The sequence below is a fragment of the Prunus mume genome, linkage group LG1 (genome assembly GCF_029339155.1).
Source record: "Prunus mume cultivar Tortuosa linkage group LG1, ASM2933915v1, whole genome shotgun sequence".
Taxonomy (NCBI): domain Eukaryota; kingdom Viridiplantae; phylum Streptophyta; class Magnoliopsida; order Rosales; family Rosaceae; genus Prunus; species Prunus mume.
Genome location: NC_142698.1, coordinates 3,594,328 through 3,609,764, shown reverse-complemented (window position 1 = coordinate 3,609,764; position 15,437 = coordinate 3,594,328).

Sequence of the window (15,437 nt, the reverse complement as noted above, 5' to 3'; positions counted from 1 at the left end):
AGCTCAGAGAAACCGCTAAGCTCTGAGAAACGGTTGAAGGCAACGGGCAACGACGGTTGAAGGCAAAGGTTAATGACGGTTGAGCGCAACTCCACTATCTAAACCGTGAAAAGGTATTTATTTTGAGTGGAAGGAGCAAAGGCGTGGATTCTGAAACAGTGAAAAGATGAAGCAGTGGAAAGGGAAGGAGAGAAGTCGTATTCGTTGGAAGTGATAGGTTCCATTTGTGGAGCAAAGACGCACAAAGACCCAACACAGACACCTTGCGATTGTTCAATAACCAGCATTTGGTGAGTAATTTATGGAATTTGAGTTTAGGGTTAGAGTAACCGTTTTCCCCAATTTGTACCATGAATGTTGTTAGATTTGGCATCTCTTCTGTGTGCTTCACTTGCATGTTAATTTTTGCTTGGGTATATGTTAAAAAACAAATGAAAATAAAGTCAATAACATGTCAATAATGATATGAATAAGGTAATGGTGTTGAATTGGAGGAGGCCCTCAAAACCTTCCACATTTGAAGCAGTGCAGAGTGCAGATTATTTCTATGGCGCTAGAATATATATAATTTTTGAAATAAATATTATTTCCGTTGTTACTAAATTTGCCTGTTAAAAATGAGAACGGATAATAATAAACTCATGAATAAAAGTGCAAAGCATTTGAAAAAAGGTTGATCTATGACGATTATGGCTGACTGAAGAAAAAGCTAGAAAGAAAGAAGGATGTGGCAATGGCTTAGCGAGCAGATAGCAGAGCAGATGCTTTGCTTTGCTTCCTTCCACCATCTTTCTTATTTATTTATTTATTTTGTGTTGTGTATGAGATGACAATAATTGTCATGTGTGTGAAGTGCAGAACTTGCCTAGATTGCACTCACACTCACTCATGCATCAACCATTGATTGGAGTTTGGATCCATAAATAAAACACATGCTATTGCTTGTAATTCACAGAATCATTGCATTAACAGGTATTTGCACAAAATATGTCATATTGCTTTGATGATGTTAAAGCCTGTGATCAGTAATCCCTATGCGCATGTACTTTGTAAAATTTGTAATGTGCTGGTTGACTAGTTGTGTAAATACCAATGTGATTGTGCAAATACGTGGTAGTATATGTGTTCACGTTATTTCATCTTGTATTTCAGGAAATGGGATCCAACGTGGAGCTGGTATGGCCAGAGTCAGAGGCATATTCCTTACGAGTGAACAACTGCTCACATGCAAATTCATCCCTAGCTGCAATTCAAGCGAAGTTGAGTGCCAAACAATTAGAACAATTCAAGACATCATGCTTTGGCCATCTTCTGAATATAGATAAGATTCAGTTTAGCGGGCAGATTGTGCATGAGGTTGTGTTGCATAGAGTAGCGGGGCAGGGTGTGAAAGACTTGGATGGATTGAGTTTCTTAATAAGGTGCGACGTTGCTCAGTTCACTCGTCAGGATTTCTGTTTGATCTCAGGGCTTCGTTTTGGGGAAGTGTCCGAAGTTTCCAGTGGAGAAAGTGATGAAATTAGACTTCAGGAAAGATATTTTATAGACGAAGGAATTACATGTAATGCTTTAGAAGAAGCATTTCTGAGGTGCACAGAGGAGATGACGTCTACAAGCTAGCTCTTGTTTACTTTGCTGAGTTAGCGGTTTTGGGAAGGGACAAACATTTGAATATCAATCTAAATTACCTGACCCTTGTAAAGGACTTGGATGCGTTCAACAGGTATCCATGGGGTTCGGTGTCGTTTGACAAAACCCAAGACAGTCTGTTTTCTGCACCAACAAAGTATGTGAAAAGCTTTAAAAATGAAGAGGGAAGAGGGAAGGGGAAAAGTAAGGTAACCGGAACAAAGCGGAGAAATGAGAAGGGCAAGAAGGATAACCATGGTGAAGTGCAAAGGGGTGGCTAGAGTTTTAAAGGTTTCACGTATGCTTTCCAGGTACATGGTAATAATGTTCATGTCGTTATGTTTTGTTGACTTTAAAACTTAAATAATAACTTGTGTCCTGTGAATTGTGTAGATTTGGGTATATAAATTAATTCCTAGAATGTCGGACCTGAATTACTGCAAGGTTGTTGATCCGACAGCTCTCCCGCGTATTTTGCGATGGAGAACTACTACGTCTGTTCCCAAGATGAGAAAGTTGAACAATTATTTTTTCCAGAGCAAAGAGGTTTGGTTTGCAGCACTTGGAACTATTTATAAGATTCAATGAAATTATGAAGTAGAATGATTGCATATGACTCTTGTCTGCATTTTCAAACGATCGATTCGATTCTGGCGCTATGTCCAAGTGAAGAGGAAATGAGACAACCATATTGGAGTCGGCCACAGGATCGCCCTGCTGTTTTCTCGGCAGAGTCAATTCCTTCTTCATGTGCTGACCTTGATGAGTTGAACAAGACGGTAAGTTTGTTGAGGTCCGAGTTGTTTCAAGTAAAGCGGGAAAAGGACGTCCTTGAGTTAAAGGTCATACGGATGGAAAAAATTTGGACCACTGTTTAGGTCCTCATTTTGAGCAGGAAGTGAGAAGGGACATAGCTTTACTGAAAGAGAGGACGAATCGTTGTGTCGTGTCACATCTATTTAGGGGATATGAGGAAGTGGATGGCATGCAATGGGATGAAGGGCCAGGTAACAGAAATGAGAGAGATGAAAATGATGAGGAGGACTTTGAAGGGGGTGAAGGGCCAAATAACAGAAATGAGGGAGAGGAAAAGGAAGAGGAGGGGATTGAAAGGGGTGAAAGGGCAAGTAAGAGAAATGAGGGAGAGGAAAAGGAAGAGGAGGGGATTGAAGAGGGTGAAGTGCCAAGTAAGAGAAATGAGGGAGAGGAAAAGGAAGAGGAGGGGATTGAAGGGGGTGAAGTGCAAAGAAAACCAAGGGAGGTAGAAGAAGCTCAAAGGAAAAGAAGTGAGGGAGAGCAAGTGAAAATAAAAGCAGCAAAGGAGAGGAAGCGCAAAGAAAGAGCATTGAGGGAGAGGAAAAACTGCAAAGAAAAAGCAGTGAGGGAGAGGATCCAAAAAAAGAAGGAAGGGCAAGGAAGTGAAAACACAGAGAAGTGAGGAAAAAGAAGTGCAAAGAAACCAATGTGAGGAAGAGGATGATGAAGTTATGTTGGTTGGCGATGACATTGGCAAGAGCATGGAGGGGACAAAGGTTGAGTTTACTCTCGGGGACATTGATTTGGATCAACCTACAGCTGTGTTATCTCAGTTGAACGTTTGGTTGAATGATGAAGGTCAAGGTGTGGAACGAGGGGTCCAATTACAGAAGACGAAGAGGATTATTCCTATGTGGAAGATCGTTGAAGCTAGTGAAGTGGTTCAAAAAAATTTGCCAAAGACAACCCGACGTCGGACGTTAGACCCAATAAAGGCGATTCCGCATGATGACATGGTGAAATTGCTGAAACTTTGTTAGGAATGGCGCCATAACCCAAAGTAAGTCCTTTGTTTTTTGAGATAGAAGGCATGAGTGTATATATTTTTTAATTGTTGTGTTCTAAAACTTTTTTATATTCATAGTTTAGTGATGCAATTTGGCAACGTGGACGCTGAGATTGAATTCTTCGCTTCCCTCGTCAAAGGCTGACGGTTGGCTGAAAGGAGATGTAAGTTTAATTGATTATGCATTTGTTTGAATGTACATAGATTATGAGATTGACAAGGAAAACATGTGCAGCACATTGATTTGGGCTTGTATCTCATCCGGAAGCGACAACAACAGTTGGAGGAAGTAGAAATATCGGATTGGACAACGACCGATGTATTTTTTATGGTATGTGATGCAGGATGCATATGACCTAAATTGTTTAGTTTCCTAATTGATTTGTTAGTTTCCTATATTCTTTAGTTTTCCAAATCCTAGTAAGATTTCTAAGTTAGTTTTCCAAATCCTATTAGGATTTCTAAGTTTCCTATTTTATTAGGAATAGGATTTCTGTTTTACCTGGGGATTTTAATTCTATTATCTCTAGGTTGTAGTTTGCTATAAATACCCTATGTAGTTCTTTACAATTCAGATTTGAATATTGATTAAACATTCCTTTAAACTCTCTGATTTCTGTCTGCCTTCTACCTTTTCTTCCCTTCGGCTTTTCTCATTTGTTCTGTCTTATTGCTCTAAGTGTTTAAACTAACACACCCAGGGATGTGCTACATCAGTATCGCATAGGCCTTGACCAAGTGCAGTTAATAATTACAAATTATCCATACTTGCTTTGTGGAGGTGTTTAACCATTGATTGTTTTCTATTTCACAGAATCACATCCGTACTTGCTTTGCGGATAATAAAAGGAAAAAAGAGCAAGTTGGGTGGAAAATTAGAAGCAGTTTAGTGAACGTTGTAAATGGCAAGGTTCCGGCGTGTGGATTGGATTGGCAGAACACGTATAAGGTGTATGTACCTTGTATGTTGCCAAAATATAAGCATTGGGTGGCTCTAGAGATTGATCTGATTCAGTGTGAAATCAAAGTCTACGATTCAATGGTTTCACTCATTCCAGATCAGAGCTTAAAGGAAGAACTCAGCCCCCTGTCAATTACGATTCCAAATCTTCTGAACACCCTCGACTTTTATGAAGAAGGTGTTTACGCGAACGAGCGCACCCGAGATTGGTGGTGTCCATGGCCAATACATCGTGTGGATGTTCCATAACAGGCTAATCAGTGAGCACAACTTTTTATTTAATTTTATTACTTTAATTTGTCAATTATGTGAGAATGTCATTAGTTGAATTGATCGAGTTCTTGTTTTGCTTTAGAGGCGATTGTGGTATGTTCGTGTTGAAGTACATTGAGCTGTTGAGTGCTCAGATTCCCTTAGCTACTTGCACCTCGCAGAGCATGCCATTTTTTCGGTTGAAGTTGGCTGCAGAAATTGCACGGGGAGATGCTTACATGCCATGATATCGGTTGAACTTGGTTTAGGCACATGATGATTAAATAGGTTTTGGGAATGTCCAATTTCAAAGTCATGTAAATACACAATAGAGACCCACAGGTCCTTTTCGAATTCTACCTCTGCTCCTGAATTCTTCTTCGTCTTTCTCAATCTTAGTGTATTTGTGTACAGAAATTTAGATTTAAGTTATTGGACAATAACAATTAGAACCAAAATAGTGGCAAATATTATAGCGGATGCATGCTTTCATTTCGATTAGTGTGATATTACGCTATGTTTATTCTCATATTGTGCGAAATGTATATGGAGCTGGATGCAGAGCATAGAAAAATGAAGAATCTGAAATGGAGATGCTGAGGGTTGGTGAGGAGAAAAGTAAATGGATCTGTAAATCTATTGCACGTGGGCAATCTAAATGGATAGGCAGATGCGTTTTTGAAGTTAGACACATGCCATTCCCATACATAGAATGTGCATATGGAGTGTAAAGTTTTTTTTGATGTAATGAAACAAACATCGGTGTAATATTGGCCTAACTCCTTCACGACATTTACCTAACCTCAACCAAACTGCATTGAATTGGGATTTGAAGACTGCATATGTGAATTGGGATTTGAATAATGCTTATGTGAATGGGGACTGATGGCTTTTTAAGTGTATTACATCATTGCAAAGTGATATGTCATCATTTATCCAAGCCACCATTCCAAATATCAGATCCCAATCTTTAAGCCGTTCAACATGCCTTGACTTAATCGCAATGGGTTGCATCTTAATAAGGTAATTCTGTAAGGGGAATAGGCGGCTACGGCCTCGCCTCCAATATTTTATTCAACCATGCCCTCTTTATAGAAACACATGAAAAAATGTCCCCAAGTGCAATGCTCTAAAAACTCCCTATTGGTTCCGCACTGCCCCTCGGGTTTGAATCCCTCTCTCCTTTATAATCGGTTAATAAATTGGTTGATTTTCTTTATTTTATTGGTTTTGGGCAGTTGAGTAGCATAAAAGTAATGTATATTGGTGCGTCTATATTGCATGTCTGTTGGGTTTATATTGCTTGTCTATTGCGTGCATATCTTACATGTATTGCGTCTGTATTGATTTGTATTGCTTACGAAGGAAATAAATAACAATACATAGGCAACAGACAAGCAATATACACGCAATAGACATGAAATATACACGCAGTAGACATACAATATACATCAGTCCCCAATTACATCAATCATAAGGAAGTCGTATTGAATAGGAAATTCTACTTAACAGTTGTTCTTCCTAATAAAACAAAGAATAAGGACCGTTTCCCCCCTTAAATCTAACTTGAGTCCTACTTTTGCCCCCAATAAACATGCAATATTGGAGCAATAACATGTGATATACATGCAATAAACACTCAATCAACTTTCAATAAACTTTCAATATCGGTTCAATAACATGCGAAATACATGCAGTTAGCAATCATTAAACCTTCACTAAACATGTAAACAATCAATAAACCTTCAATAAACACTCAATATCGGAGTAATAACATGCGAGATACATGCAGTTAATAAACCTTCAATAAACACTCAATTACATCAACCATAAGGAAGTCGTATTGAATAGGAAATTCTACTTAACAGTTGTTCTTCCTACAAAAACACAGAAGAAGGACCGTTTCCCCCCTTAAATCTAACTTGAGTCCTACTTTTGCCCCCAATAAACATGCAATATTGGAGCAATAACATGCGATATAAATGCAGTAAACACTCAATCAACTTTCAATAAACCTTCAATATCGGTTCAATAACATGCGAAATACATGCAGATAGCAATCATTAAACCTTCACTAAACATGTAAACAATCAATAAACCTTCAATAAACACTCAATATCGGAGTAATAATATGCGAAATACATGCAGTTAATAAACCTTCAATATCATGCGATTTACATGCAGTAAACAATCTATATACACTGAATAATTATGCAATCTTCAAAAAAAAGTTATTGTCTTATTATTGCATCGTATTGGCCCTGTATTGTCATTTTATCGTCTTCGTATGACTTTATTTTTTTAAAGTCTAGGAAAGTTTTTATTGGGTTTCAGACAAATAAATGCTTTTGTTTCAAACAATAATTTAAACTCAATGCCAATCCACCAATTTGAAGAACAAAAATTACAAATTGGGTTTGAAAAGTCATTGGTGGTGCGTGCAACATGTGTTTTTGGGGAGAACTTTTACAATCCTTTAAACCGTGCACTCAATTGGTCATTAAAAGAACAAATAATATGACAATTGATACAACTAATAAAACTAATACCAAGTCCTTAATGGACTTCAGCATATTAAGCACTGTAGCATCATACGTGTCGACTTGCTGATCTGCTTCAGCGGAGGTTACATCAACCCATTCGAATCCATTGCAACTGGTGGCTCCCTAATTGCAGGCATCATATATGCAAAATAATTCTGTCAGAGTTAGACCTAGTTTTTTTTTTCACCCACATACATATTCTGGAAATGAAAACTTACATAGGAGGTTAGACACTTCCAAAATGGTTTCCCTCGATTTTTATCTGATTTTGAAACCCGAAGCACCATTGCAGCTCCACAATACTGACACCTCTTTGTTTGAGCGGGGGATGAAGACGAAGACATGTTGAATCTTCTCACTTGTACCTCTTCTCACTCAGATCTTCTCACTGAAATCTCTTCGGACTCATACCTTCTCAGTCATACCCGTTCACTCATAACCCTAAACTTCTCACTCAGCTCTCTCTCATCTCTGCCTAAATCGAATTATATCCTTCTTTTCCGTGTGTGGGTGGGTTGGTCTCGATCTAGACACCTGTACCGTCAGAATTGTGACACCTTTTACTCCAAAAAGCGATATACTATTTCACTACCAAATATTAATCTTAAAATTAAGGGGACACTGCTTTAAATATATTATTTTCTTTATATTTCATTAAGGCAACTAGTTGGATAAGAATCCGTCATTTACTAGGGGTAGTGTGGTGTGGGAAAATGAAAAAGTATCTGATGGGACCTTCTGTCACTAGTCAGTAATCCATCACATTTGTATCAATGAATTTAATGGCGGGAAAAGTCTAACAATGGCTATGGAAATAGGTTATTAATTGACTTTTGGACGGTCTGACTCCCTTTGCATTTCGATGACGTTTTCCCTTCACTGTCTTATGTTTTAGGTGTTGGGTTCAGTTTCTTTAAAAAGGGTCAACTTGGAAAAACCCCAAGAAAACACCTTTTCAAAACAGTGCAAACAGAGGCTAAAACAAACCCAAAACCCCGTATATTCTCATTTCTCCCCTCTTGCAGTCCTCAAATCGTTCTATTCCAAAAATATTTCAATGAATTCGAAACATTACACTACAGTCGGAGGAAAGAGAAGGAAGCATCTCCATCTGGATGTGCCTCAAGCCTTCATCCCGGAATTAGCTTGGTTTAAAGTGATGTCATACGTGGCAACCCAATCATCGGAAGATCTCTTTCGTATGGCATCTGTGTGCCCATTGTTCAATACGTTGGCAAACACTCCACAAGTGTGGAACACCATTTCAATGGAAAAGTACCAACACCATCCTAACTGGTACTATGCCTCAACGCAGGTCCGGCATTTCGTGGAACAATGCAGGGCTTGCGAGAACCCTGAGGCGATATTTAGAGAAGCGTTCGATGCGTTTTCCAAGCACGGTAATGTGGAACCATTGTCTAGGATGCGCGTTGTAGCCACGACAGGCCATATGGAAGCGGCATATCTAGTTGGACTACTTGGCATGTCCGGAATTGGTCAGTCAAAAGAGGATGCATTAGAATTCTTGTGTTCTTTGAATCAACGTAACAACATTGATATGAAAGGAACCAGGGATGCTTTGAGACGAAGATTAAGCGGAATTTTCTCTGTTGGAAGACATATCATAGATATGTTTCACTATGGGAAGATTAAGTTCAATCAGTGCAGCGCTTGTAATAACAACGACTGGTGTTTTGTTATTCCAGGCTGGCCTAGTGAAGAAAAGATCAATCCTGCCTTCTGGACTTGTTGCAATCGATGCAAATGGCACCGTGAGAGTGTTTTTTGGTTCAAGGTGATGCGTGTCTATGTTGTGCCAGGGAATCCATACCCTTATAATTAGTTGTAGTATGTTTCTATGGTTTTTATGCATGTCTATGTTCTACAAATGTTGTTTTCTATTTCATGTTTTAATCCATTTTGTCTGGTGTTTGTGCTGTCCTAAACCGTTTTATATATAAATGTATAATATATGTTATATAGTGGAATTATTACTGACATAATTGACGGCTACGAATGACATTTTACTGACACAGATATTTTGCACAACTGCAATCTTAATATTTAGTAAACGAAAACGCATGCATGAAGTGAGTATGTGTCTTTTCACCGGTTCTTGAGAATGACATTTTCCCACTTAGCACATTCCAAATGATTTGGTTACACGTTTCTTAAGCAAAACTTGAACAATGAAAGACTTTGAATAATTATTTCATGATGTTGTAGAATGGATGGCTTGTATATTTCCATTTTATGTTTGAAAACATCCCTTAAACCTAAAAAAGAAAAAACATTAACAAATTGAAGAATAGAGAAATTGATTAGCACCAGAAATGGTCTATTCACACGGAAAATAAAAATAAAAATAAAAATTTGGAGTAAATATAATTAACAAATGTACAAGCTAAAAAGTAATATAACAATAATAATACAAATAATTTAGGATAAATAATAATAAAATACTAATGTAGCGTAACCATGAAACAGGGAATTCAGGAGGAAGATGAAGTCTCAATGAGCTCGTAGCAATTTTCGGAACATTATTGTGATTTTTGTGTATTTAGTTATGAATTTTCTAAGAAAAAGTCATAAAATAATAATTTAGGGTAAAAGGTAAGGATGTAGCCATGTTCACTGACACACACTTGTCAATGAGTGAAAGGTGAGGGGTTGAGATCGCGCCAGGTGTCCATTTGGCAATTATTTTGGCTTTTTTAGTGCAAAAATCTTTGAAAAAATGTAATAAATAGTAGAAAAATCCTAAAAATGCCCCGACAAATACTCCGGCCTCCTTGTACGTTATAAAACGAGGGGAACCCATAAATCATCCATTTCGCAATGAAAACATCCAAATTGGTTTAGATAACTCACTTTCCTCTTAACCCTAAGTATATATGTTTGTTAACTTTAGCTTAAATAACCTACTTCAACAAGCATCTCCCGTTAATGTTCGGAACGGCTTTTTAAAATGCGTAACCACGAATCGGGGAATTCAGCAAGGGAGATGGAGTCTGAATGAGCTCGTAGCAATTTTCAGATCATTTTTCTGATTTTTGTGTATTTAGTTATGAATTTTCTAAGAAAAAGTAATAAAATAATAATTTAGGGTAAAAGGTAAGGATGTGGCCATGTTGTGACGTACACTTGTCAAGGGCTGAGATCGCCCCAGTGTCCATTTGGCAATTATTTTGGCTTTTTTAGTGCAAAAATCTTTGAAAAAATGCAATAAATAGTAGAAAAATCTTAAAAATGCCCCGAAAAATACTCCGGCCTCCTTATGACGTTATAAAACTATGGAACCCGTAAATCATCCATTTCGCAATTACAAATTCAAAAATTGTTTACATAACTCACTTTCCTCTTAACCCTAAGTATATATGTTTGTCACTTTAACAAGTATATTTCCTTAATATTCGTTATATAATTTGTAATAATACAAGAATTAGTTTCCTTTCATATATAAGGATGTAAAATTATCTGTTTTTGTTATAATAATGTACATATATAATAAATGCACCACTACTTCGAAGCCATCATTGGAACTGCGCATGCGTCTAGAGCTTTGAAGACGTCAGAGATATTCAATAAGTTGTCCATATGCACCTGCACCTAGAGTTTTGAACACGTCGGCGGTATTCAATAAGTTGTCAATATGACGTTGCATTGGGAATCAGTAATATATTTTCTATCATGTCCAATGTCATAAACATATAATATAAAGAAATAAAGCAATAGTAGGAGATGAACCAGTACAAAAAACAATATATAACTTGTACAAAATAATGCCATAACCTTGTCACAAAAGCACTCACACATGCTTTTCCATAAACCTTGCCGTAACATATAACACAAAAAACAATATATAACTGGTACAAAATAATGCCATAACCTTGTCACAAAAGCACTCACACATGCTTTTCCATAAACCTTGCCCTAACATATAATACATAAAGGCAACATTGCATATGATGCAACCATGTCCAAATCTGATACGTGATCACAAAAAAATGGACATGGCAGCAACATATGACTGAAGTAGATGGGCACTTTGCATCGTGTTATCGTAATTAAAGACATCAAAATATTAAGGTTGAAATCTTCTATAGTAGTAAGCATCAAAATGGGTTTGAAGCAGAGTTTAACGAAAATTCCAATTCCTCTGATTTGCCTCTACTCAAACACGATAACCAAAATGGTTACTTCCCTTGCTGAGTATATTTGTTAACATCGGAAACGGTAATAGATGACCAATCAAACCCGGGTACGACGAGTTTTGCATAAGACCGGAAGTAGTCGAATCCAGCTTGCATCACACGCTTCTTTGACTCCATTGCATTAGATGAGTTCTTGTATTTTTGAACAGCTACACTCCGAAGTCGTTTGTGTCTACGCTTCATGCGCTGCAACTTCGCCCTATCCAGATTGGCCTGCCTTTTGTCATCTTCAATTTGGCCTTCAACAAATTCCAAACGTGCCCTTGCCCTTTGGATTTCATCACCAAGTTGAAGATGCCTCTCCTTCCAGAAAGCAAGAACTATTTCAGACTCAAAACTTCCAACAAAATGGTCATTCTGTCTAGGAATGTGACATTGCTTGTCTGGTGACTCACTTGTGTTTCGAAGGCGGTCTTTGTTTGGAGGGGTGTTTATTATGCTCACATCAAACTTCGTTAGTAAATCCATTCAATGGGGGGAGAGAGTTTCTGTGGAGGACAGAATTTCAGATAGATGGAGACAGATTCGGTGGAGGATTGTGGAGGGAGAATTTCTATGAAGGGGGTGATACTAATACCAATAAAAAAGGGTTCCCAAAAAAAACATTTGGTTGACAATGTATAAATTAAAAAAGGTCTCATACAATCTAAGTTTAATCCTAACTAGTTTGGTTAGTTTGGTTGGGTTCACTAAATAGATGTCACTTCCATTGAGTTTCTTTCAACCACTAATAGTGGTGTAAGGAGAGTGTGAGGTTGACATGCTTGAAAAGCAAAACCTGACACCTCTTTTTTTAAAATTGAAATAAAGTACATATGTTGACTACACGCAAGCTTTGATATGTTGGTCTATAAAGCTATGTTCCATTTCTCAAACGAAATTGCATATGCAATCCTCATCCTCTAAAACAAATAGGATTATTCAAGCATGTCAACCTCTTCAGGCGCCAACAACACAATCAAAGATGAAAAATTGGAGTCGCAGGTTCCATTTCCACGTTGTACTCGCCGACCCCTTCCATTTTCAACATCATTTGGGAGTGAGGGGGACTCCGATGATCCATTAGAGGCAATAGATGCAGTCAGTACCAAGCTGGATTATAATTCCAGACTAATCAATTCATGGCACGAGAAATGTGTTGAAGACGAGGCCATTTTGGCTAATCTTAACATTAGAGTGAACAAAGCATTCTCCCAAAAGAACAAGTACTTGAAGCTGAGTCATAAAAGGAAGCTGAAAGCTGAGGAGTTGGATACAGTAATGAATGATGAAATTAAAGGTTGTTTGATGAACCATATGCGATGCGAAGAGCACCACAGTGAACTAGAGTTGGCATTCAACGAAGGATTCGAAAAATTCCGAGCATTCACGGCAACTACTCATACAAGTTATAATTGGGACTATGTGTCCCCTGATGCTGTGAGAGAGATACTAGACGACGGTGGTGACATGAATGAGCATAAGCACGTCAAAGCTGCTCGAAGAAGTCGATACGACTAAGTGATTGCGGCTACAGCTGTTCTGTTGGTTGGGGGTGATCGTGGTATTGCACAAATTAGAAGGATATTCCCTTAATGTCATTATGTAATATAAAATAATACAAATATCAGTTTCATTTTCTTCATATATAATTATTGGGACTATGTCTTGCAAGTCATCATGTGTTCCTTCTGTCTAACACTATATTTTGCAAATATGGAAATATTATTCAATAAGCAGTCAATATCACAGCACGTTGGGAATCAGTAAAGCCCCATTATCATGACACGTGAGTCATAAGTAAAATACCATGTGCTGTACATTGTTTAGTGAATGGTTTATGGTTTATGTATATATAATAAAATTCCAAATATTGCTGAATATTTATTTTGTCTATATCACTGGGGACATGAGTGACCATAAGCACGTGAGACCTGCTAAGAAGAAGCTGACCAATACGACCTAGTGATTGTGGCTACCGTTGTTCAGTTGATTGGGGAGATCGTGGTATTGCTAAGAGGGAGCACATAAAATGCTTTGCAATCAAATTTTCTTTTGTGTGTGGAATTATGAGTAGTTCAAATGTTGGTGTACCCTTTAATATTATCCAACCATTCGAAATATGATTAGCTGCAATGTACTTTTTTACACGTTGCTTTCTAATCTTTCTGTTCCAACAAAGTGCTTCAAGTACCCTTCAGTTACGAATGTTTGCAAAATCGTGCACCTAATAACCAGTTGAACTCAAATCTTAATCACCAGTAAAACACTAGAACATAATATTCGCACAAAGTGGGTGCTGCTAGAAATGATGCGTGCTGCTGGAAATCATTACTGGTAATGGAAACAACAGATGGCTGCTGGAAATGCTGCATTAGCCTGTCATATAATCAATGAATCTCTGTTAAAACATAATTCACCATAAACTACCCATTTTACAAGGTAAAAGTCATTGCTTCTTCACATAAATCAAAATTTGATGCTTTATCTAATGTCTATGAAAATTTCTAAATAGGGAGAAGACGTAAAATTAACATGTGTCCAAATTTCATGCAAGAATGAAACCAAGCAAATTTTCATTTCAATTATCAATGGACATAGTAAGAGCTCATCGGTGGACATGAACAAAAAAATAATAATAATAAAACTGCAGTCTAGAAAACTTCACCTGATCATTAGTCTTCATAATAACCGGGCTTCGTATAATAGAAACCTAAATCATTGAGTTGGTCCGTGCATCCTGTAAAATTCGTCGAATAATGGGTCACTAAAATCTATTGGAGTTGATTCGTCATTGTTCGACGGTGATGCCCTGCATAAACATCAAAAGAAGCACATAAGAACTTTACCTATTCAAATTTTAGGTCTTATTATAAATAGTGTTAACATCTTATGGTGTGTTCAAATTTCTTGGGCATTGTCTTCTATCATGACCAATGTGTCCACACTCTGACAGTGTCTAATCCTCGCCGTTGCCTTTTCCTTTGCTCCCGTTACTCGTTTCGACCCTCCATTGCACCTTACTCTCTTAGGGTATTTCATATATTGTGTTTGAGAGCTGGACCCTCCAACTTCGTTATTACTTGGTCCATCCTTTAACAACTTCAACTTCACCCGCAAACTTTTTAGAGTCTCTGACAGTAGCTCACATCCTTCTTCACACATTAATGCATCCTCAACCACATCTGAAGCAAGTCGGGACATTGTACTCCGCTTTATTAAAAGACCAGGATCTGCAGAGTCTTTAATTTCGTTGCCATTTGCATCTGACACCAATCCAGATTTCGCAGTTTCTTCCACCTCTTCAAAATGTATTTATCGGGCATATATTCAATCTGGTCCCTTCTGAACAATGCTAGGATGTGCTTGCAAATAATTCCAACAAATTCAAATATTTTGCAGCTACATGATGCGTGGTCAGAATCTTTGATATATACGACTTCTGCCACTCTTGTTTCCCAATTTTTCCTTTCGCTCACATTAAAGACAACTTTAGAAGCATCCTCTGTTTTCAGCTCTAGGAAACATGCTGTACTTTGTATTAGTTCTTGCTCAAACTTTTGAAACATTGTCCTTGTGTATAAGGTAGCCATTTGTTTGTTCATTGGCATTGGTAGAATACATTGAGCCGCTTCAAATGCATCTACGTGATCAGCAACTAACTCTTTTTGACGTTGATGAGAAAGTGCCCTCTCAAATCTTATTATGAAATCCATCAACAAATTTCTCCTTGATATGTATTGCTTGAAGAAACCATGAGAACATTCCGCTCTTTGGCTGCTTGACATTCCAGCGATAAAAAAGTGTCGTGCGTAGGCTGGAACCCAAGATTCCCTTAAATCAAACATTGAACTTAGCCATGGATGGTCAATCAAACCAGCCTTTGTGACCACAATATTCCATTTTGCATCAAACTCATCCTTATTGTCAGTATCCCATATGGCTTTCTGGAATTCACGCCAATACTCCTTATAAGCAGAATGTGGTAACTTAACAGAGAACTTTGATGTGATGTGCCATATGCAAAGTCGATGAAA